The 24,124-nt window shown below is 40.4% G+C and overlaps 1 long non-coding RNA gene across 2 annotated transcripts; it reads left to right on the top strand.

Moving 5' to 3' along the window:
- Positions 1-1,434: 1,434 nt before the first annotated feature.
- LOC118083176 (uncharacterized) lies at positions 1,435-22,185 on the top strand. Of its 2 annotated transcripts, XR_004692345.3 has the most exons (3): positions 1,502-1,799; positions 17,244-17,471; positions 18,414-22,185. It is a non-coding gene; the product is annotated as an uncharacterized LOC118083176 (long non-coding RNA). The 2 variants fall into 2 exon arrangements; XR_015949128.1 differs by lacking the exon at positions 17,244-17,471 and having other exon boundaries at positions 1,435-1,799.
- Positions 22,186-24,124: the final 1,939 nt, after the last annotated feature.

The following is a 24,124-nucleotide window of genomic DNA, read 5'->3' as shown; positions in this document are numbered from 1 at the left end:
GTGAGAGAGAGAGAGAGAGAGAGAGAGAGAGAGAGAGCAGGAAAACACACATAATCTCAACACAAACACAGCAAGCTTTTTTTCCTGCTCCCCAACCCCATACATCTTTTACTGAAACTGAGACCCACTTTGTTCAATGGTACTTATTCTAATACAGTACATGTCTACTTGAAAGCACTGAGTTCAATTGGAGTTACTCCTAAGTAAGTGCACATGAGAACACTGCCTCACACAATCAGTACTACAATGTGGTAAAAACCATATTAATAAGAGGGAGCTGGGTAGATAAGGACAATTGTCCTCGTATTTAACTGGCAGGCAGGCCTCTTTGGCTCCTGCAAATCGCTCATCAGAAAGTGTTTTTAAGAAAAAGAGAGGTGGTGAGGTGAGGTGCCAATGCCTCTTTCCCCGTGTGCCACCTCCCAAGCTCCCGCGGACGGATCGCGCTGCCCTTGGTAATCCAAGAGGCGAGGCAGCCAAGGTAGCAGCCGATTGGCAAAGCTGCGGAACTTCTGAGCTCCTTGAAAGGGAATCTAGGAGTGGTGGGACAGGCGCGCAGACGTACCCACACCCACAAACACCCACACAGGATATCAGTCACACATTCCAGGCAGCCGCAGATCAATTAATAACAACAACAATAGCAATAACAGTAACAATACAGTTTGATGCGATTGCAGGCACACTATACCGGCAACAGCTTTAAAATAGCTTCCCTCTCACTCCATCCCCGAGAATCTCCCCCCCCCCCCAACCTGCGCACGGTGTTTCTAATTCTGCCTCTCCATCTCTGCATGCCGAGGAACTGCCCCATGATTGTGGCTCCTAGAACCCTAGCCAGCTGCAATGATCTTTTGTTGTTGTTGTTTAAATAAATAAATCCCCTTACACGAACGGAAAGGAAAGGTTGGGGAGGGCAGGAACAGGACAAAAACCTGCGGGAATGGAACCTGTCACCATGCTCAAAACACGCAAGAAAAACAAACAAAAACCCCAAGCTATTCTTAAAAATAAAAGAAGAAATGGTAAAGAGGTGGCGGGGAGCGGGGAGAGAGGGAGAAATCAATAAAGCCTGGGTAGCTGCTTTGACTGTGTGATTTCTATGAAAAGGAACTGACTCCAGAGCAAGTCAAATTGAACCAGGTCTGAAGGTGGAAAGGTGGGGGGGGAGGAGTGTAACAGAGCTCCTATCAGCTGTTCGGCTCTTCCCAATCTAAAAAAGAAAGGGGAGGAAAGGGAAGGGGGGGAATGCCCCAGATGTAATGTTAGTTTTCAGATGTGCATGATAAGATAAGGTGTGGACTCGATTTACCTGGTCAGGGCAGAACCGCAGGCGGTTTAATCAGGTGAGTCGTCGGGGACTGTAAAGAAGCCGAAGCCGGTTTCTTTGCTAGGAAAGTCTACAACCCCATGCAGGGACATTGCAAAATCTTTACACACGCCTCCTTTAACTGGGCTTCCGCGACCTCAGCCGGAGAAAGGGGGGAGATGCCTGCCCGAGGCAGCTTGAGGCCACCTCCTCGAGCTCTCGCCCGGAGATCGGCGGGGTCTCCCGCAGCACGGGGTCCATTTAAACGGCTGCTCCGCACCAGGCGAAGCCGGCTGTGAGGGGGAGAAAGGCGGCGGTGGGCACTCGAAGGATGCACGGGCCTCCCTGTTTCCTTGGTAGAGTCGATCCGCACTCAGTCTGACCCAGGACGTCACTCTGCCTGTCTGTTTTCTCAATGATAACTTGGCAGGAGAAGGGGGAAGCTGCCAGGTTCCCCCCCTCCTCTCTCTCTCTCTGAGATCATTACTTGGTATGTGCACTTTTCTCGCATGCATTTTTTTAAAAATATATAAATATATATGTAATAATGCCCGAAGATCGTCTTATGCATAAAAATGGTGATCGTTAGCAGCCTGCTCGGTTGTATTTGCATTGATTTGAGTCTGCCTGTGTGGCTGCGTGTGTTGTTTCTTGCTGCTGCTGCTGTTCTTAAAGGGGCTTGATGGGTGGGTGAGAAAATACTATTGCCTGTTTGTGCAAAGAATCCACCAGCATTTAGAGAGCCCAACATATCCTGCAACTGGCACCGTTCCTCCCAGGCATTATTCCATAATCAAAATACGCAGATCCAGTCAGTGGATCTTGCCAAATCCCAATGATTTCCTCATTTGTCTTTTCCCATTCATCTGATTAACCACGTTGAATGTTTGTCTACTGTGTTTTCATTACACAAGTGAACATACCCCAGTGCCTGGACAAAAGGTGGGGGGGTGAGAACCCGTTTGGGGGATGCATTTTTATTTTTTCACCCAGCTACTAAAATTTCAAACGTAATAAAAGATTGCTTAAACTGCTTTTATTACATCCAATATTTATTAGTTATTACAATAATAGAACTACAGACTGGAAATTATTTCCAAATCTGGAACCCAAAGGATTGATTTGCTCTGCTCTTGCCACAGAAATAGTGCTTCTAGGATAACCCAAATCGCTCAAATCGATATCTCAAACTGTAATTAATTGCCTATGTCATATGAAGATGTGAGAATATTTAAAAAACTGTGGGCAGATCTCATTTGTTATGTAATGTTATGATTAGTTACTTGGTTTCAGTAGCGTATGCATCAGTTGGTTTCAACAGTGTTTGTCATATGGTAGTCAACATCCACCAAAGAACCATGGCCAAAGTCGATGCCTGTGGAAAGACCTGTGTGTGCATAGCAGGAAATGTCTTTTTATTTCCTCCCCAATTTTTCATGACACTATGAAAACTGCTGCTTGAACTTGTGATGAAAGATATATGTCTGTTATTTATGCCTAAAATGGAGCTTCAGGTGGAGCTCTTTCCCATGTACTTTTCTTAATGGCGGTCCATTTATTTGACTCATAGTCTACTGTCTGAATAACGTCCAACTAACAGGAAAATTCTGGCATAGTGTTGATGTGGCATAGCCATCATCGGTTGCCAGATTTTGAAACAATAACCAGATTAATTCCACTAGCAAGTATCTACCGTAGGAAAGGGCTGTAGTTCTAATAGCAGAGCACATTATTCACACGCAAAAGGCTCTGGGTTCAGTCCTTAGCCTCTTCAGATAGGTCTGGAATTGACCCCTACCTAAAATTAGGTGCTTGGCTGCCAGTCATTGTAGCACTAAATGAACCAATGGTTTGATTCCATATAAGGCAGATTCCTATGTTGGTTCAAGCAATGTATGTGTGTGTGTGTGTGTGTGTGTGTGTGTGTGTATATATATATATATATATATATATATATATATATATATATATACTTTTGGAGTTGTAATGTACTAATCCTAATGCATGTTGGAAGCATTGCTGAGCAACAGTAGCAGTCATCACAACAAATTGCCTGTTTATTACTTATCTATCCCACCTTTCTTCCAAGGAATTCAAGGCAGCTCAAACTTCTCCCCCCACCCATTTTAAACCTCAGAAAAAACTTTGAGGCATGTTAGACAGACTGAGACAATGGTGACTGTTCCAGCGATCAATGACCAGGGAGCTTCATGGCTTGAGAATTTGAACTTGGTTTTCTTAGTCCAACATTCTAACCACACTGACTTATGGTGGGTTCAGTAGCACATAACAGGTTGTCAAACTGGAGGCAGTGGAGCACATCACTAGTGCCTAAGAAATGTCACCTAAAATGGTTGTGTCTCCCAGGTGTAACACATACAAATACTCTGTGGTAACCTCCCATCCACTGTTAATCTCCATCACCACCTACTCTTGACCACCAGGAACCTGGAGCAAGGGCAGGGTGATCTGTAATGTGGTGGCAAAACTCCAGGCAGTAAGTGTTTTTGTACATTACAGCACAGAGGCAGATCTGTCACTTTAGGGATACCATTTTTGGTGTCATTCCCATGACAGTTGTAATGTGTGCTCCAGCCCAGATTCAGTGTCAAATGCTCCTGCCAGGCTGTTGCCAAGTACTGTCAGGGAGAAAAAGAATACAGCATCCAGATTGTATGGTGGGTAGATTTCTCCTGCAACAAATTGACACCTCACATGAAGTACTCTTGCACAATTGATTTATATGCTGTCAGTACCGGTGGTACTGGATTGTGAGATGCCATTTATTTCAGAATACTATAATGCTCCATACAGCACAACAGGTTCTCCTTATTTTATAACATCCTATTAGTGCCATACAGAAGCAGCCTCAAAGTATCTCCTGCTTTCTCAGTCTTGGTCATGCAGTTTAACATACCTTGAACTAGTTTCTAGTTTAGAAATCACTAGAGGAATCAGCAGTCCAACAATTTCCTTGTAATTGCATTTTCTGGACCAGCTATTATATACACACAAACTTATATAAGTCTATAACTTCAACCAATCGTTCCCTGTCAGGAACAGCCCTCACCAAACAATATCCATATGGTGCAGGGATAAATTGCTAGTATTCACCTAACATGGGAAAAAAACAGATGTAAGAAAATATGCTGTGCAAACCTATGCATATTTACTCAGAAGTAATTTCTACTATCTACTGTGGGACTGATGTACAGTACTGGTAATTCTATTTAGGATTCTAGCTTAAAACAACATCCCGGCATTTTCAAAGCTAACATAAATAATAATCCTTTTAAACCAGCTGTATCTGTAATAACATATACATACATCTAATATGTACTTACTTAGAATGTTTCATTGTTCCAAGCATCCTTCAGGGTTCCAAACAATTTACTTTTGAAAGTAATAATCAAATATTTATATGATAATATAGACAGTCCTGTTTAGAGTTCAGTGTGGCAGCAATATGGAAATCAGGTCACACTGAAGGCCATTTGCCCAGACATCTGATCATACACTATTTTAAATTCAATTTTACAGCTTTGTCTTCAAAGAACTTCATTGGTAAAAATCCAATATAAAAGCCCCTCATCTGTATAGTCTACACTGAGCATAATACATATACATCAGAAAGTGTGTATGTATGTGTGTGTAAAGTGCACTGCATGCATGTATACAGTGTGAATGAGCTGAAGATATTGAACAAAACACAAGTTTTTCAAGTTGATGGCAGTTAGGCACCCCATAACCACCCAGGCATTTAGCCAAAGAGATCTCAAATGCTATCAGCCTATGTGGATCTATACACAACAATGATCAAATTAATGTAAAATGTATTATGTTTGCAGTATTGTACACCTATGCATTGAGAACAAATGGAGTTAGAAACAAACAAGCAAGTATACTTAGACTGCAGATTAAACCATAATCAAGAGAGCTATAATATACAATAAATAGCTGCATTTGCCCAGCAGGCTTTGAGCTTCTGGTTGAAATGCTAAATATCCCCATGCAGCAAGCTTTTGAAACTTATGAGCACCTGGAGCAAAAGGGGGATGATGGGAGTAAAAAGTTATACAGTACTTCACACAATTAGACCTTTGGTTACACTTAAAGCAATTCCAAACATTGCCAAATTTGATTATAGGAATAAGTACACGATGAAAACAAATTAGGGCTGGTTTGCACATGTGATAGGAGTGCTAAAATTCCTCCAATAAGAATGTCTTAGTTATGCATATTTAGGAGTACTATGATGTATGAACTGGAAGTATATGCATGTATACATGATTACATGGGATGGCAGTGATTCCCATGACATAATGACTCTAAAAAGTGTTGCCAAGGTAGTTCAGTCTTATATAGCCATGTGCACATGTAACTACTCATTCACACTATGACCATCCTCAACCTCATTACAAGAAAACACAAGCCCAAATGTGACAATCTTTAAGGAGAGAATCTGTGATACAAATCATAATATATTGATAAATATATTTCAAGAACTATGTGTTTTTGAAACTGTTCATCTAGTTGTACTGGTTTTCCAAAAGTGCTCCTTCCTAGCAGTGGCAGAGCTTCATGCTCTGGCACCGGGGGGCAGAGAGCAGGCGGGGACGGGGCTGGCGCGCATCCCGGGGGCATGGTGCCCAGCGCGGGTGGGGAGGCAACTGCAATGGCACCCCACCAGGATCGTGCTGCTGGGGGCGGGGCGCTTCCCTTGCACTCCTCTTCCTCTGCCAGTGCTTCCTAGTTTAATGCATGAATTCATGACTTTTAATCATCTCACACACACACACACACACACACACACACACAAATACACCGCCTGATGTTAGATCATATGACTTCTTTCTAAAACGTGACTTGCAAAAGAGGTAAAGAACAAAAGCTTTCCCATTTTTTAACAATACTGATTGTGTGAAAAAAGCATGCTAAGAATGTCTGGGGATAATTAATTTATTTGCAGAGAATATGTCAGTGTGATGTAGTGCTTAGAGTGCCTGACTAGGGTCAAGTAGACTTAGGTTCCAACCCCAACTCAGCCATGAACCTCACTTTAAGCCTAATCTATGCCACATGGTTGTTGTGAAGATTAAAAAGCGGGGGGGGGGGCAGACCATGTATTCTAACATGAGCTCCTTGTTGGAATACAAGCGTAATGAAAAATAAATTACGAAATATTTCAAATCCATTACTGGGATCCAAAGATCTCCATGTGGGAGTGATATGCATTTTGATGTATGCCTAAGGATAGTCATATATGCCTAGGGAGACCCACCATCTGGGTTGAAGTCCCTGAGTTTTGCAGGACTCTCTGATGTGCTGTGTTGCATTCTTAGCTATAGCTGAGGGATAAAAATCAGTGCATCGTGGATACACAGAAATGTGTTTGCACAGGGGTCCTTGGACCGGAGCCCATATTTTCTAATATAGTTCTAATTCACATTACTGTACTGCCTGTCAAAAGAGAGTTGGGTTGTATATATGTTCCATCAATCTCTTCCCCCTTTTAACACACAATCAAGGCTTAAATCAGACTTACTTCATTGGATATATATTTTAATATATCAGATACATTGGTATCTTAAAAAGATAGGCCCAAATTATAATTTGTGTATTATTAAATTATAAGCTGCAATATTTTACAACATTGGCCATATCGCTTTAATGATATCACCTTAATTTTTGTGGTGGCTTCCCATTGTGGAATGCTCTCCCCAATCAGGGAGGCTTGCCTGGCACCTTCGTTACATATCTCTAGGCGACAAGCAAAAACATTCTTCTCCCAGGCCTTTGGCTACTTAAACTGTGGCCTTTTAATCTGTCTGAATACTAATACTACTAATAATAAACTTTTATTTGTATCCCACCCTTCCCGGCCAAGACCGAGTGTTATTGTTTTTGTTTGTTTTTATGGTTGTTGTTTTTTTTACATTGTAAACCACCCTGTGATCTTCAGAAGAAGAGTGGGATAGAAATCTAATTAATTAATTAAAATTAATTATTAGTAATAAGAAATTTCTAATAGACCTGAAGTGGCTACAGAATGCTAGGGTATTGGGCTTCGAGGGGATGAGATATTATTCTGATTGACTTACACTGTTACAAGCTGTGGAGAACATTGTTACAATCAGCAGTACTGCCACTAAAAAAATGGGTTTGAGTGAGATCTGCGTCCAGCTCACGCAGCATAACTGTTTTATGGGAGCATTACAAAAATGAAAGTCTTACTCAATCTAAACAGGAAAACATGCCCCTATGATTTAAAGCCCAGCAGAAACTTTACTGAAAGCATGCTGGCTTGTTTTATGATACAAACCTTTATGGGAATTAGAAATTTGCTCAGAATGAAGGCATTATCAGAGTTAGAACTGAGCTAGTTCTGTTGTGAGAATAAATGGGCTAGAGGGCAGGGTATAGAATGGACAGGCGACTACAACTTAAGTTGAGGGAACAAAGGTTAAAAGCATGTACCTTAGAAAAGAAATGAGGCATTTTTAAACGTAATTGTTGTCAACACACACTGCCAGCCTGGGAGAAATTGTCTGCTTTATCCATGATCCAGAACTTTATTTGTGGTCATATAACATACAGAGGTAAGCAGCATTGTGTCTGTCATTAATTGTGTCTGACCCAGCTGATCAGTAGACAGACCAATCTGCCTGAGGATTGTTTCCAGACTGCTGATCACCAGACCTTGCATAAGCAAGTCTACTGTGCTAGATTCTGGGGAAACTGACGATCAGGATTTTTAAAAGTCCTTAACAATTTCCTAGCCATTACTAGTTAGCGGCTAGCAGCAAATATAAGAATTAGCATTGACAAATCTGGTAACCTAACAAGGGTCAGGAAGAAATCACTCTAGGATAAACTAAGATTCAAAATGCAAATACAAGTTTCTCAGATTCATTTTTATGTCCATTTCTTTATGAAAGCCTGCCATGTTTGGGGAAATGTTTATGCTTACTTCTAATCAATGGGCCAAGGCTCAGGAAGACCAAAGATTGGACAAAGGAGGACAGCTTTTTGATACTGCAATGGAAGTGTTATTCTGTATAGCAGACATTTACTGCTTCTTTGAAGTTTACTTAATGCTGACTGCATCTAAAGTCTGCTGGGCAGTTCTGGACTGCTGAGATAGAGAGGTTTGCCACACTTATTACTTCTTAACACAAAATGTAAATCTTGCCAATTGGAATAAGAGTGAATGAACAGAGATGGAAGGATTGTAAAATGAATATTTATTTAACTAGAAATGGCTATCCGAGAGAGAGAGAGAGAGAGAGAGAGAGAGAGAGAGAGAGAGAGAGAGAGAGAGACCCTGAGTTGCTCAGATAGAATGTGTTACTGAAACCAATTGCACTTTTGTACTTTGTGTGTTTATGCTGGAAGTAACTCATGAGCTTCTAATAAGCAAAGCAAAAGATAGCTGCACATTGTTTACAATTTTACAATACACTAAAGAAGCACTAAAGAATACACTAAATTGGAGAATCATTTGATACTGAAAAAGAGTTTCCATGAGCAATGATGCAAAAACCATCAATGAGATAAATGCTTTTGGAATGGATGCTAACAACACAGCAAAATAGTTTCTTCACAATATGAAAAAAGAAATGATGCCATATTCAATGCATTAAAATAGGTAAATGATCGGATACAATGGCAATATCAATGTGCAGCATTCTTAAAGACCATAGACTGCAATTATTCTTTAAAGTCTAAAGAAGATGAGTCATTGTATTCATATCAAGGAGTGTAGCCTTCTTTTGATTCTCAAACATGACAAAATCCATTGAGAGCTACACATGAGTACTGGGGGGGGGACCTATGTCACAGAGATTTGCATTGTTTTATCACTGTGGAAAATTATATCCATGGAATAGCAGTACATATCACTGAAAACATTACTCTTATAAAAATCTGAGGTGCAGTACGATTCATATGCTCACCTTAGGTTTGAAGATGCTTTACCCTGAGTAAGATTATTGCTCAACCTAGCACAGCTGTGCCTCTTTTGCCTGGGATTGGCTCTCTCAACATGTTAGGGAGAAGTTATTTCCAGCCCTGCAGTAAGAACCATTTACTTTGTGATGTCAGGGTCTAAATTTGGCTCCTTCTGCATGCAATGCTTAACATGAAGCCCTTCTCAGTATATATGCTGCTGCTATAGTGTGGTGTAGTGATCACAGTGTTAAACAAGGACTGGGTGACTTTGGGACAGTCATTATCTCTCAGCCTAAGCCACCTCACATAATTATTTTGAGGTTAAGCGAGAATTGTTCACATCACCCTGAGCAAATTGGAAGAAGGGTGGGATATAAATGTGTTTGGGTTTTTTTAAAATGTACACAAAATACTATTACCGGTATCTTGACCAGGCATCCCCAAACTGTGGTCCTCCAAATGTTTTGGCCTACAACTCCCATGATCTCTAGCTAACAGGACCAGTGGTCGGGGAAGATGGGAATTGTAGTCCAAAACATCTGGAGGGCCGAAGTTTGGGGATGCCTGATCTTGACCATAGCCCAACACTCAGCAGCTGACTTGATATCAAGCGATGATCTACCTGCACGTGCGAATCAACTCTTAAGAGATATAATTCTTCTTAAGAGAGAAATGGTTTAGCAAACTGGGAACGAGTATTGGGTCTATGCATTTCTGCATTGCTTCTCCCCACTAGCACACCAGCTCCAGCATTTCAATCCAGGGCTGTTTAAACCAGAGTTCTCCATGACATCTGGTGAAGGAATAGGACTTTCAACCACACTCTTTTTGGGGTTCTGTGTATGGTTTGGACTGTAAAATTGTTGTTTTGTGTATGAAAGGTTCTTCTACACAGGGATACATGTTAACAGGAAAGTTAAAAGTATGCACAGGAAACTTCTGCACAGACAGGTCAAAAGTTGTTGGGAGAATAGTTTGCTCAGGAAGGTTAGAAGTGCACAGGAGTGTCAAAGGTTCAACCTAGGAATCTCACAATTAAGAAACAGAAAGTTAAGGAGAACTCTACTTTCCTTCTGACTAATTAAAATAGGGGTGGCTATCCTGTGGCCTATGAGCCCTTTCAACTTTGCCTACTTTTGGCCTATAACATCACCCATTTGGCTTCCATAAGATTGCCTAGAAGAGAATACAGTCCTTGGGCTGAAAACATCCCTCACCCCTGCAATATAGCAAAAAAAATTAAATTAAATTAAATTAAATTAAATTAAATATTTTCCACTTGCTGCTTTTGCTTTTTTTTGCAGGGGTTCTTCCTGGCTGATTTTGTATCTTATCCTGTTGTAGCCATGGCTACTACTTTTATTAATTTTTGCTTTCATATCAAGACAAATCCAACACTTCTGATTGTGGTCAGTGCCAACTTCAGCACCAAAATAAAAAAATTCCTTCAGTAGCACCTTAAAGACCAACTAAGTTTTTATTTTGGTATGAGCTTTCGTGTGCATGCACACTTCTTCAGATACACTGAAACAGAAGTAGCCAGACCCTTATGTATATTCAGAGGGTGGGGGTGGTGAGAATGGGTGATGATAGGAGTGGTAAACCTGTTGGTGACTGTTTTGCGGGGGGGGGGGAAGCAAGGGCTGAGGTGCTAAGGAAAGCTTGATCATGTATAATGAGATAAGAATCCTATGTCTCTGTTCATACCAGGTGGCTTTCCTTAGCACCTCAGCCCTTGCTCCCCCCCCGCAAGACCAATTGCAGTCATTAACAGTCGTTAACAGTCACCAACAGGTTTACCACTCCTATCAGCCCATCACCCATTCCCCCCACCCCCCACCCTCTGAATATACATAAGGGTATGGCTACTTCTGTTTCAGTATATCTGAAGAAGTGTGCATGCACACGAAAGCTCATACCAAAATAAAAACTTAGTTGGTCTTTAAGGTGCTACTGAAGGATTTTTTTTTTGACTCAGACCAACATGGCTACCTACCTGTAACTAGAACTTCAGCCCCAGTCATCCTTCAGCTGCTCCCGGGTCTCAAGCACCTCAAGAGGTCCCATTGCTGATGCTGACCTTGAGTCTGCACCACCAGTTAGTAGGTATAGCAGCTGCCTGCCATTTTAAATTTCTCACAGTACTATGGAGCACATGGCACAGGCACTGAGGGAAATTTTTAATGGTAGCCAGGGACCCAGTTATATAAGACAAAGACTGCCTTGCCAAAGTCATATACAGTAAAACATGGAGCCAGCCAATTTTGTGACTATTGAATCCTGAAAAACCCAAGAGGAACACTTCTTAAAACTCAACTTCTGAATTATATCAGGTGGTTGCAAGTCTTTGCATAATTCCCTGTGGGCACCAGTAACAGCATTTAGTGGTGCAACTCTATTGTGTATATCATAATAAATGTTACCAAATTGTAAGAGTAAAGGAGAACAGCAAAGTAGGGGGAAAATCATGTTAAAGCAGGGCAGTGGGATTTGTTCTGGGCTGAAAAACAAACTAGACAGCCTCAGTTAATTTGCAGGTTTTATTAACTTAATTAGGAAGAGTGACAACATGTTGGGAACTGTGACAAGTTGGTTATACCCCCAACCCCACCCATGCCAGCCGACTCAACCTGCCAACTGGAATGTCCAGTAGCTGCCTGATACTGCCAGCTCTAAAACTGGGAATGTCACCATGTTCATCAAATTTGGATTGTGAGATCCTAAACCATAATAAACTTTAAAATGGGTGGGAAAGGGAGAAAATAAATTCTTTTGTTTTTTGAAACGTTCTAGGATTATGGATCCTGTGTTTAGAAAAAGCAGAAAATTCACTGCAGGCCTAAGCTGCTTCTTTCTGTAATAGGATGTTTACTATCTGACATCAAGCTGCTGTTGGGAATGCCTGATTACAGCATAGAGAAACCTTAAGCACTGCTAACTATAACATTAATGGAGAATACATTGTTCAGTTATGTGGCTGAGAATTCTTTTAACCGGGGTATATAAACCGAGGAGAGAGATAAGTAAAGGAGTGTTAATGTGTAATTAATCTCTGTTTATATGATCTCGGTAATATTTCCCCAGAACTATAATTTTGGGGGTTCTAATCTATGCTGAATGGAAAACTAGGATGTATTCATGTTTATTCTAGACTGGCAAAAATGCTTGTCAATGTAACAGGCAATGCAGAAACAAATTCCCATATCACAGCAACTCAAGAGTAGAGAAGTGAATGCACATTGCACCACTTCTATGGATCCCTCTTAGTTGAGCCATCTAGTTTCAGGGGTGTGGGGTAGTTTACAGCAGCATTCCAAAGTGCATTTCTTCCCGCTCTAGGAATGAATGGCAGTCATTAAAAAAAAAACCAAGTTAGTAAATAAATGAATGTTCTCCCTAAATACTATTTTTGCCTGGGAGAGCAAGTAGAGCAAGTTATGATCCTCTCGGCAGTCTTTCCAGCTGAAAACCATTATTTTTCTCCATAGAACTCAATTGTATGAGCACATCATTTTATACCAGTGTGTGTGTCTTTAAAAGCACATTTGTCTCACCTTTACACACTATAATTTTAGAACTTTTATTAGGCCAGCCAAAATATGAGATGATAATGTGCATGCTTTCAATCCTGCACACTTCTGTGATATTCTGTTTGGCCTAATAAAAATATTGCCCAAATATGCTCTTTGATTTTTCTTATGGACCAAGGCAGCTCATAAGGCATACATACTATACACATAACTTATGAAGTGCCCTGCATTCCTTGATTTTCTTTACTATAAATATTATTGGATCCATCTAAACTAAAAGAGAATGGATTACATGGGGGAGGGGGACAAAACCTAGCCAGCTAGCTTCCTCACTTTTTTGACTGAATATAAGTGTAAGATTGGTTTTGCTATCTGTGTACAAGCAGAAGACAAGAGGAAAGTTCATCTCCTTTGTTTCCTGGCTGGTCTTGCCTTCACACCAGGGGAAGGAGGATTTCCCATGTGCTCATAGGCTGACCTGCCTCTGAGAGAGAATTCATACATCACACAAAAATAAATGTGAGGACTTGCTTCTCTGCAAATGCAAGAAAGCCTTCAGATCCTTCCATTACTTTTCTTAATACCTGCAATATTCAATTTACACTCATCCTAATTATATTTTGACATGATACATTATAAAACGTTCCAGTCTGCTGGATACATGATGCATTTTTAATTCTTTTTTTTAAAAAACTTCAGCAGATCACTTTACCTGTAGTTATTTTGAGACAAACTGCAGTATTGAAAATGCTTTACAAACAGCCTTTCAAAACACACACACACAATGTATTGGATAAGTAGTCAAATGCTTAGAAAAATCAAATATTAGAGGAATGTAAGCATGTTTATATTATGAGGACAAAACACAATGAAAACAAGGCACTGCAGATTTTAACTTGATTACTAGTCCATAATCAAAGGATAAGGAGTTGACCTTGGCATACTGTCTCAAGGTAATAGTGATACATCACACAAACACAAATGTACACAGACACACATTACACATTCAGGTACTTTCTAACACAGAATAGACTTTAAATTTTAAAAGGGCCTGTTTAGCATATATTTTTGTATATAAATTATATTACCAAACCCAGGTATAAACCATACAATTAACCACTTATAGAATCATATAATCATAGAGTTGAAAGGGACCTTAGAAGTCATCTACTCCAATGCACAATAGTTCTATGTTGAAGTCATTATTACTGGTATGTCATCAGAACAGTTAATGTTGCTCTATGGATACTTCATGTATTTTACATTACTGACATGTTAGGGAAATTAGTCTTATATTTGTTGCCAGTATTATTTGAACAGATATGATGATGCATACTAATTACCTTATGGCACTGTTCTCCTTTTTATATACCGGTACTCCTTTTCTAAATAACTTGTTTTGTATCCACATTTGTATAAATGTGTGTTAGATAACTGAATTAAATCAGCATTGACATTCACTTTAAGGTGATTCCTCTTTTTTGCAGAATGATAGGAAATCTTAATTTTTATTTTGATATTTGTATATTCCCACTCATTATTCTCTGTTATATATGTCTATGCAATTTCAGTATTTTGAATTGACTCCCGAGTTGCTGTGAGCAAAACTCCAGTCATGGGATGCTTCCATTGGTGGAAGGGTTGGGAGGAGCTGGTTTTCACTGATTTTCCCTCCCTGCTGAAGATCCACCCATCCTCTACATACCTGTTACAGAGGGTTGACGGACCCAACAGTGTTGGGATGGAATGTGGGGGCTGCATGGGGAAATTAGCCAAATTTGCCTTCTGCCAACAGGAACCTCCACTGCCTTGAAAGCCCTTTCAGAAATGGAAGGACACTTGGGATCCAAGCCTTTGATTTTTTTTTTAAAAAATCAAAAAATCAACACAAACTAAACCTAGAGGATCTAACCACAATTTACATGTACAGACCAAATGTTGTTATACAGTTCCACAGTTCAAAGCCAACTACTTACATTACAAATTGATCCCCAAACCTTCATGATTTCTCACCAAATGTCCTTTGAAACTGCCCTGTTAACGTTGCTCCTAGCACAACCCCAAATTAAGAAGTTACATTTGCCCCAAATTCTCTTCTTTCAGAATCAAGCTAGATTCTGAATCTAGAAAGCTAGATGCTTATTGCAAAAATCAGCACCAAAAATCTTTATCCTTGTGCTAAAGATTAAACATGCAAAGTGTGATTCTGGAAAAAAAAAACGGTAATAAACTTTAAAAGGGAAACGTCTCCTGTCACAAATTGATTTTCATTGTAAGACTGAAGTAATAAGCTTTGACTGACTCCTCTTATAGAGAATATTGTAAGAATTAGATAATAATTGAACAAGAGAGTTACATAACATTTCAAAGGTTCTCCCAAACCATACATTGTATTGATTTTCTTGAAACATCATTATGCAATCTGGCCCATGTATCATGCAGTCTTTTATCTAAACCAGAATATCTAGCTTTATGGCAGAAAGGAGCCTCAACTCTGGTAAGGTAAAGGGACCTCTGACCATTAGGTCCAGTCGTGACCGACTCTGGGGTTGCGCGCTCATCTCGCATTATTGGCCGAGGGAGCTGGCGTATAGCTTCCAGGTCATGTGGGCAGCATGACATAGCCGCTTCTGGCAAACCAGAGCAGCACATGGAAACGCCGTTTACCTTCCCGCTGTAGCGGTTCCTATTTATCTACTTGCATTTTGACGTGCTTTCGAACTGCTAGGTTGGCAGGAGCTGGGACCAAGCAACGGGAGCTCACCCCGTCACAGGGATTCGAACCGCCGACCTTCTGGTCAGCAAGCCCTAGGCTCAGTGGTTTAACCACAGCGCCACCTGGGTCCCTTCCTCAACTCTGGTATCAGTCCTAAAAAGAATGAAAGACTATACTCATATTACCATGAAAGAGAACCATGGTTTGTCAAAAGAGCCTTCAGGTATTCTCTCCAAAAATTACTCTAACTTTATTATTTAACTCTTCGATTCTATCTTGTAACTTCAATGGCCAGTTATTGTTTCATTCTAACACATATTCACTTGTTTAATCTTCATTTCTTCTTGTATCTTGTCATGATTAGCATTATTCTTCCCAATAAATTTTATTTCTTAACTTTTTATTTTCTCTGCTTCATTTCTATCAAAGTCCTATTTGTTTATCAGTATTTTGAAGCTATTCCAGTCTATTAATCCGACAAAATAAATATTTTATCTTTCAAGAGTTAAAATAGAACTAGACTCATGTATATCTTTTGATTCAGATTTCTGACTGGATTTAGTTGTGAAATGAACTAAATTGGGAGGTATTGTTTTTATACCTTTCATCATCTCCCAGCTGAACGAGATACAAACAAATCAATTAATCAGCTAGTCAGTTGAATAATCAATATCAGTAAAACAAACGTTCAACTTTGATTTAAGCATGGAAGCAATGAAAATGATATCCAATGATCTAATGATCAGTTGTAGAAGATATTAAAAGGCCATTCAATGGTGTCACATTATTACAAGATGAAACCATCACAAAGCACAAGAGTCAAATGTTTCCAATAAATTTTTTTCAAAACAAAGTCTAAATATTAGCAAGCAGAACAAAAGAAAAAAATAATATGATCTTCAAACAAAACGGTTAACAAGCCAGAAATGTCATAACACAGTGGCAAGGAAGGAATCAGCAGCCTGGTGACTGTATGTGACTCTGTGATGTGGTAAAGCCACCCTGGCTCTCCTCTTCCATGTCATGTTTGTGTGTGTGCATGACAGAGAGGAAAAAGCAGTGGAGAAATAGGAGTAGCTGCTACATGGTGAGCTGGGGAGGGGGGGTGGGGCTTGCAACGGGTAGGGAGAACCCAGAGAGTGGAAAGGAGGACAGGATGTGGGGAAATATGAATGGACAGAGCTGAAACAAACAGAAGGAGGTGAAGCCTTGCCAAGCAATCAGTTTCAGGTTATGCTAATGGAAGAGAAAAATGGGGGGAGGGGACTGAGTAGGGTGGAGAGACGGGCACTCCTGCAAAATGTCAATCATTTTTGCGCCACATCACCCTTCCCACTAGTACACCATCTCCAACATTCCCAAGGGAATGTGGAAAAGTTATTCACTCCTGCCCTAACACCTCAAGCAACCACAATCGCTTCAAGTCAGAAGCCAAACTAACATCTCTTCCATTCTCTTCTCCCCAAAATGTGAGCAATCTAGTAAATTTAAATGCATTATGAATGGAACTTTAAAAAAAAAAGTTGCAGCATGAAGTGCTCCTGTTCTGACTAGGGTTCCAGCCTGCTGTGCCCTCTTTTGGCTACTGTATTCCACTCATGCCTCCTCAGTTTTATCTCCTAGTCCCTAAAAAAATTCATATTGCATTGTGTAGCCATTAGGTAAGTTCAGTCCTGTTTTGGTTCTTCCTCCCTTTACTAATAGCAAACTAATACTCCATGTGTGATTTCTTATGTAGCCAAAACAGCACCGGAAGCACACAAGAGGAAGGTATCTTCAAGCTTAGGAGAACCTCAAGGTTTGCACACATACAAAAAAAATAGATAAAGCCCTGGAAGAAGCATGGGGAGTGTTCACGCGACACACCTACACACTGCAGCCGACACACTAACATGTCGCAACACACAGTTTGAAAAGATCTGATCTAAAGTGCTGTCACATGGAAGATGGAGCAAGCAAGTAGCAAGTAGGTGGCAGTTGTATTGTGGTGAGAGCACAAATACTACTCATGAATGTATAGAGTGCGATACTTGGTGTGCCTTGGATTTTTATATATTATTCTTATTGAATTATTGTACAGTACTTCTGTGTTTGAGGACACGGGTGGCACTGTGGGTAGCCTAGGGCTTGCTGATCAGGAGGTTGGTGGTTCGAATCCCCACGACGGGGTGAGCTCCCGTTGCTCAGTCCCAGCTCCTGCCAACCTAGCAATTTGAAAGCATGTCAAAGTGCAAGTAGATAAATAGGTACCGCTACAGCGGGAAGGTAGATGGCGTTTCCGTGTGCTGCTCTGGTTCGCCAGATGCGGCTTTGTCATGCTGGCCAAATGACCTGGAAGCTGTACGCCGGCTCCCTTGGCCAATAACGCGAGATGAGCGCCGCAACCCCAGAGTCAGTCATGACTGGACCTAAGGGTCAGGGGTCCCTTTACCTTTACCTTTATTTCTGTTTACAGGTAGGTAGCCGTGTTGGTCTGGATCGAAGTAAAATAAAAAAATTCCTTCAGTAGCACCTTAAAGACCAACTTAGTTTTTATTTTGGTATGAGCTTTCGTGTGCATGCACTTTCGTGTGCGTTCTTCAGGTATCTGAAGAAGTGTGCATGCACACGAAAGCTCATACCAAAATAAAAACTTAGTTGGTCTTTAAGGTGCTACTGAAGGAATTTTTTTATTTTACTTTATTTCTGTGTTTGTATTTACTGTAGTTACTGCATCGTATTATATTAATCTTTGCACCACTTTGGGGGGGGCCTTGGCCAAAAAGCGGTATTGAAATAAACTTATGATGATGAAGAACTTAATTGAAGAAAGCTAAGTTGCCAGTTCACAAGCTAGCAAATCCATGAAATAGTAGAAGACCATCAGGGAAATGCATATTATAAATTTTGTTATATTTCTCACTTTCAGATTTTCCTACCAAAAGAAAACTAAATATCAACAAGAACTGCACCAAGTGGGCCAACACCTCAATCCAACAGCAGCAAGTTATGCAGTAAAAGAAGCTGGGATCCTGGAATATTTCTTGGCCTCCCTGGAGGGCCAAGGGGAAGCAGGGAGATTGGATGCTCTAATAGAGGGCAGGATTACCAGGGTTCACACATGCAGCTTCAGGTGTGATCAGTGGCTGTTTGCATGCATAATTGCCCACACAGGGAGGGATATACACACAGAAGCCTGTTAAAGAAGATAAGCAGCCTAGCTACATTAGGTGCAAGTAACTACTGTATGTTATTTATAAACTGCTATAGGAGTATTGGTATAGTGTACGGAACTTGCCTTTCCTACAATGTTCAGCCACTGCTTCATAGTAAGTAACAATGACATCCAGTTGCTGTTGTTTGAAAAGTTATAAAATGTATGTTTTCTCTTTATTTGTATTTGTTTACGGTCTCTAGGATTGCCTTATGACCAGGTTGGCTGGCTTTTCATAGATTTGAGACTGGCCATCCAATGCTCATCTCAGACACTAGCTAATGCAGCTTTTCAGTTTTCATAACTGTTTATATCTGTATCTATAACTACATATACATGGTTACAGGTAGGTAGCCGTGTTGGTCTGGCGTAGTCGAAACAAAAAATAAAAAAATTCATTGCAGTAGCACCTTAGAGACCAACTAAGTTTGTCATAGGTATGAGTTTTCGTGTGCATGCACGCTTCTTCAGATACACTGAAACAGAAGTCACCAGACCCTTATGTATAGTCAGAGATATCTACGCATATAGATATATAGTTTATATCCCTTGCAGAAATGTGCACACACGTGCATGTAGCATTCTGGGCAATTTAGAGAATAATAAATCAACTCCCCACCTTCCAGTGTTACAGCTGTGAGAAAATAGGGGTCATCTCAGATATGATTGACATGGAAGCAATAATATTCATAGAGATAGGAAAATGTTTTGGAGTCAGAACAATGCTATTGCTTTTTACCTCCCTTAGCTGGAAATGGGGCTGCCCAGAAAAAAAGAGTTGAGACATCCAGAATTTTAGAGTAGTTGGGTAGCAATTCTGGGTGGTTTGTCCACCAAGAAGCAAAACATACCAAAAAGAATTTAGGCTTTTTTTTCTAGCTCAACTCTTACTTCATGTGAATAAATACGGTTTTTAAAACTTTTAAAACATTTAGAAATTACTCTGTAGGGCCAATACACAATAAAAACTAGGTATCTAGGCTAATGGCTAAAGTGATACGCCCAGAATCTGAATCAATTTCCCCAAGTCTGGCGCTCTCCAGATGTTTTAGACTACAACTCCCATCAGCTTCAGCCAGCATGATCAGACATGATGGGACTTGTAGTCCAAAACCTCAGTAGGGCACCCAATTGGGGAAGGGTGATTTAGGCAAACCTCAATAAACTGTAGTTCATATGGCAACCCTAAAGGTGTGACTATAAACAAATACCAAGTTGAAAGGTTCTTTTCATGAGCATTGACTAAGTTATACATCAGAGGAAGGGGGAGGAAGGAATGCACAAGCCTGAAACTCAGTACTGTCTTGCATATTATGGTTTTCTGTTACAGTTGAATGCACCAGCCACATTCTGATGTAACAATAAACAATGGTTTATCACTACAAAAATGAACTTAGCTTCTCATGGCTCAAGCACTCATCTCTCCTCCTCCTCCTCTTCCACTCACACCATGGGGAGAATGAGTTCAGAAGCTTTTATTCTGCTTTAAACATAGTTTACCATCATGTCTAAGATCAGACAAACTGTTTGGTCTTAACTATGTTTAGCTGAAAGAAGTCAGCATATATCTATGAATTATGAAGCTATTTTGTTTCAGTGAACTAGAACTATGTTTAAGATCAGGCATAGGATAACTTGGCCCTCCAGTGGTCAGGGATGATGGGAATTGTAGTCCCAAAACATCTGGAGGGCCAAGTTTGTCTACGTCTGGTTAAGATTAATAATAGTTTAGGGTTCAGGTGTAATGCTAAACTATGTTGCAAGCTCTTCACAGCCATATGAGCTTCTTTCATCCCTATAATGATAAAACATTGTCTGAATTGGGCCAGTATGTGCCCCTCATCATTCTCAGGAAGCATTTTAAACACCATTCTTAATTCATGCAGGAAGCAATCCCATGATTGGCCCTGCTCTTCTCCCTTCTAGTCCAGAACTACTGCTTTTAGCTGACCATCAAGCTGATGGGAAGTGTCTAGCTGAAATGTTGCTGTCTGGATAAAAAGCAATGTGGTCATCCACCTCATTTTCTCTGTGATGATGTCAGGTGTTTCCACTGACAGGCAGCTGACAGCAGGATGACGTAATTTTGACTGCTTCCTGGAGGAGGCACAACACAGTGGAAGCCAAGTTATGAGCTTTATGTATATGATGCTTCCTACAGATTAAAATGATAGAGGGTTTTTTAATTCAGCAACAAATACATTATGCTATACACAGCAAAGTGACATATATGACTTAATTTATTGTTGTCTGCTTTCTAAGTCTTATTCCTGCCTTGCTAAAGTTGGTTTATGGGTTTAGGGAGATAAAAATATTATTTGAAACCTGAACACTTATTCAAGAGTGAGCTCATACTTTGAATGCCTAGCCAGAAATGGAATGGACACACTCGTCAGAATTAATTATCATGTATTTGATTTAACTGGCCCTTCAATTAGATTGTAAGAAAAATTAATTCATGATCCTAAGCAAATTTACTCAGATAATAAGCCTCACCAAGTTTAATGGTACTTAGTCTGTAGTAATATGCTTAGGACTACAGCAATACAGTGCGATTGTATGCGTGATGACATTTCACCCCAGTCCCTGGATATCCTCAACCAGTTGTTTCATGCAGGTGTTCCAAAGAATGGAGGCCAGGACCTGTGTCCACCCCCACCCCCCAGCAAAACTGTCACTAGAGCAATAAGAAATTTCCAAGCATCACTTTCTAGAAACAGCATTCCAGATAGGTCAGCTTCTAGCTGAAATTGTTAATCCTACCACAGCTACCTTTTTGCCGCACATTTGCTTTATTTGTATGTTATAAAATAGAATAACTGGGCTGAAGATTTCTTATCCTGAGCTGACTGGAAGCTTTATTTATCATGTTTAAAAATAATACTAAAGAAACAAATGGGATTCATTTGAAAGTTCTTGTTGCTGCTCGTTTGCTAGTGACTCATATCCATATTGTTCTCTACTAACATTTCTGAATTGTAGAAATGAATAGAATGGTTCCAATGTGAAAATCATGCCTGAAGCCAAATGGTATGTTGAGCTTCTAAAAGTCTTTTTTGTATGAGAGATAAGATACCGAAGTTCTCACATAAAAGTAAGGCCCTTATTAGAAAAAAAATTAAGCAATTCTGCATGTATTTTATTTATTTCTTCTATGTTTGGGAGTTCTTACTTCAAATTTGTCATCCAAAATCTTTATCATGCAAATTGGAGCAGAGGATTATTTGTGTCTTAAGAAATTTGGATATAGGTTTGTCCTTTAAAATATATTTCATAGCTTTTTTTATTTTTTCAATGTGTCTTGGACAATTTTATTGTATATCATAATTGTATTTCTCATTGTTTCCACTAAACAATCTTCAAATACAAGTTTAATAATTACACATACCTTAATGGTGTATCGAAAAAATATATTTGCATGCATGAAAGCATGGTGAAATTATAAAAGTTTATACTTTAAAAAAATAAATCATTATGTTTTATGCTAGAATATAGTATATTTATTATTTTATTTCTTTAATCATTTAATCCTACACTTCAGACAAGGAGTTCACACAAGGCTATCTGCTCTTCTCATTTTCATCCTCACAACTCTTTGAGGTAGGCTAGGCTGAGAGATAGTTAAGTCTGGGTTACCCAGACCTTCATGACTGAGCGGCACTTTGTACCCTGGCCTTCACAGTCCAACATAGTCCAATGCTCTACCACACTACTTCTCAATATATCTCTCAGAGTTGTTGTTGTTTAGTCGTTTAGTCGTGTCCGACTCTTCGTGACCCCATGGACCATAGCACGCCAGGCACTCCTGTCTTGCACTGCCTCCCGCAGTTTGGTCAAACTCATGTTCGTAGCTTCGAGAACACTGTCCAACCATCTTGTCCTCTGTCGTCCCCTTCTCCTAGTGCCCTCTCTCAGAGTATATAATACTAAAATTGGTTAATAAACTGCAATGCAATATCTTGGTTTGGAGGAAGGAGAGCAGAGCATGAATAAGAAATTTCCCTCTCTTTATGCCCTGTTTCTGAATTTCCCACCCACATGTTGTTACTTGAGGTTTGTGCATTGTGAACTTACCTGGACTTTGTCACAAGCTCCCTCCCCCTCCTTTATTCTAAAAAAATATTGTCTGATTTGGTCATGTTTTCTCTCATAAAATCTGCAGTGATTCTGAACACTTGGCTGCATCTTTTCAAACATATCCTCCTGTCAAACCAGCCATCACCTCAACATTTTATGTATTTTTCTTATCAATTCCTTGCCTAACCTTCCCTGGCATTGTTTTTCTCTCTGTGCATGATAAGGGTGAGTGTTTTCCTATAATGTTTCCAATACTTTCTGATGGAACTATTTCAATCTGTTTTCATGCCTGGAAGCGCAGAAACAGTGCTGGTCACCCTAATGAATGACCTATGCTGGACGCGGGTGGCACTGTGGGTTAAACCACAGAGCCTAGGGCTTGCCGATCAGGTCAGCAGTTCGAATCCCCCCAATGGGGTGAGCTTCCGTTGCTTGGTCCCTGCTCCTGCCAACCTAGCAGTTTGAAAGCACGCAGTGCTTCCAGTGGGAAGGTGCTTCCAGCAGGAAGGTAAACGGCGTTTCCGTGCACTGCTCTGGTTTGCCAGAAGTGGCTTAGTCATGCTGGCCACATGACCCGGAAGCTGTACACCGGCTCCCTCGGCCAGTAAAGCGAGATGAGTGCCGCAACCCCAGAGTCGTCCGCGACTGGACCTAATGGTTAGGGGTCCCTTTACCTTTACCTTATGCTGGAGGAAAGACCTGAAGAGTACAACAGTTCCCATTTTTCAGACCCCATGAATTTCAAGATGTAAACAATTGTATCCTTCTGGAAAAGCTCTGAGTTAGGAGTTAGACATTCTAACCTATCTGTAATATTGTTTCCAGAAGGTGATGCTTGGGAATTTATTTTTGCTATCTAAGCATTTTTGCTGGGGGGCCCACAGGTCCTGACTTCTATGCTTTTGAACACCTGCATGAAACAACCTGGCTGAGGATATGCCGGGATCTAGTGTTAAATGTCATCAATATACTGATTACTTCCAACTCTACTTCTCCTTTACATCTGAGTCAAGTAAGGCAGTCGAAGTGCTGAATCAGTGTCTAGAATCAGTAATAGGCTGGATTAGGGCCAATAAACTGAAGCTCAGTCTTGGCATGATAGCGGTTCTGTGGGCAGGTGGTTTACCTGCTCCATGTAAAGATGTCTGACCTGTTTTGGATGGGATGACACTCTTGCTAAAGGATAAGCTTTGCATTTCAGGAGAAGATGCTGATAATGAGGGTCCCAAGCATTCCGCCAACTTAAAAAGCCCCACTGGTTCCTAGCTGAATGTTCTGAACACATTCAAAGTGTTGGTGCTTACCTTTAAAGTCCTACACTACTTGGAAGCAGGAAGGAATGCCTGCCC

This window comes from Zootoca vivipara, chromosome 3 (assembly GCF_965207765.1).
Source record: "Zootoca vivipara chromosome 3, rZooViv2.hap1.1, whole genome shotgun sequence".
NCBI classification, from domain to species: Eukaryota; Metazoa; Chordata; class Lepidosauria; order Squamata; family Lacertidae; genus Zootoca; species Zootoca vivipara.
Note: the sequence above shows the minus strand (reverse complement) of the source record. Positions and strands in the feature narration are given on the sequence as shown.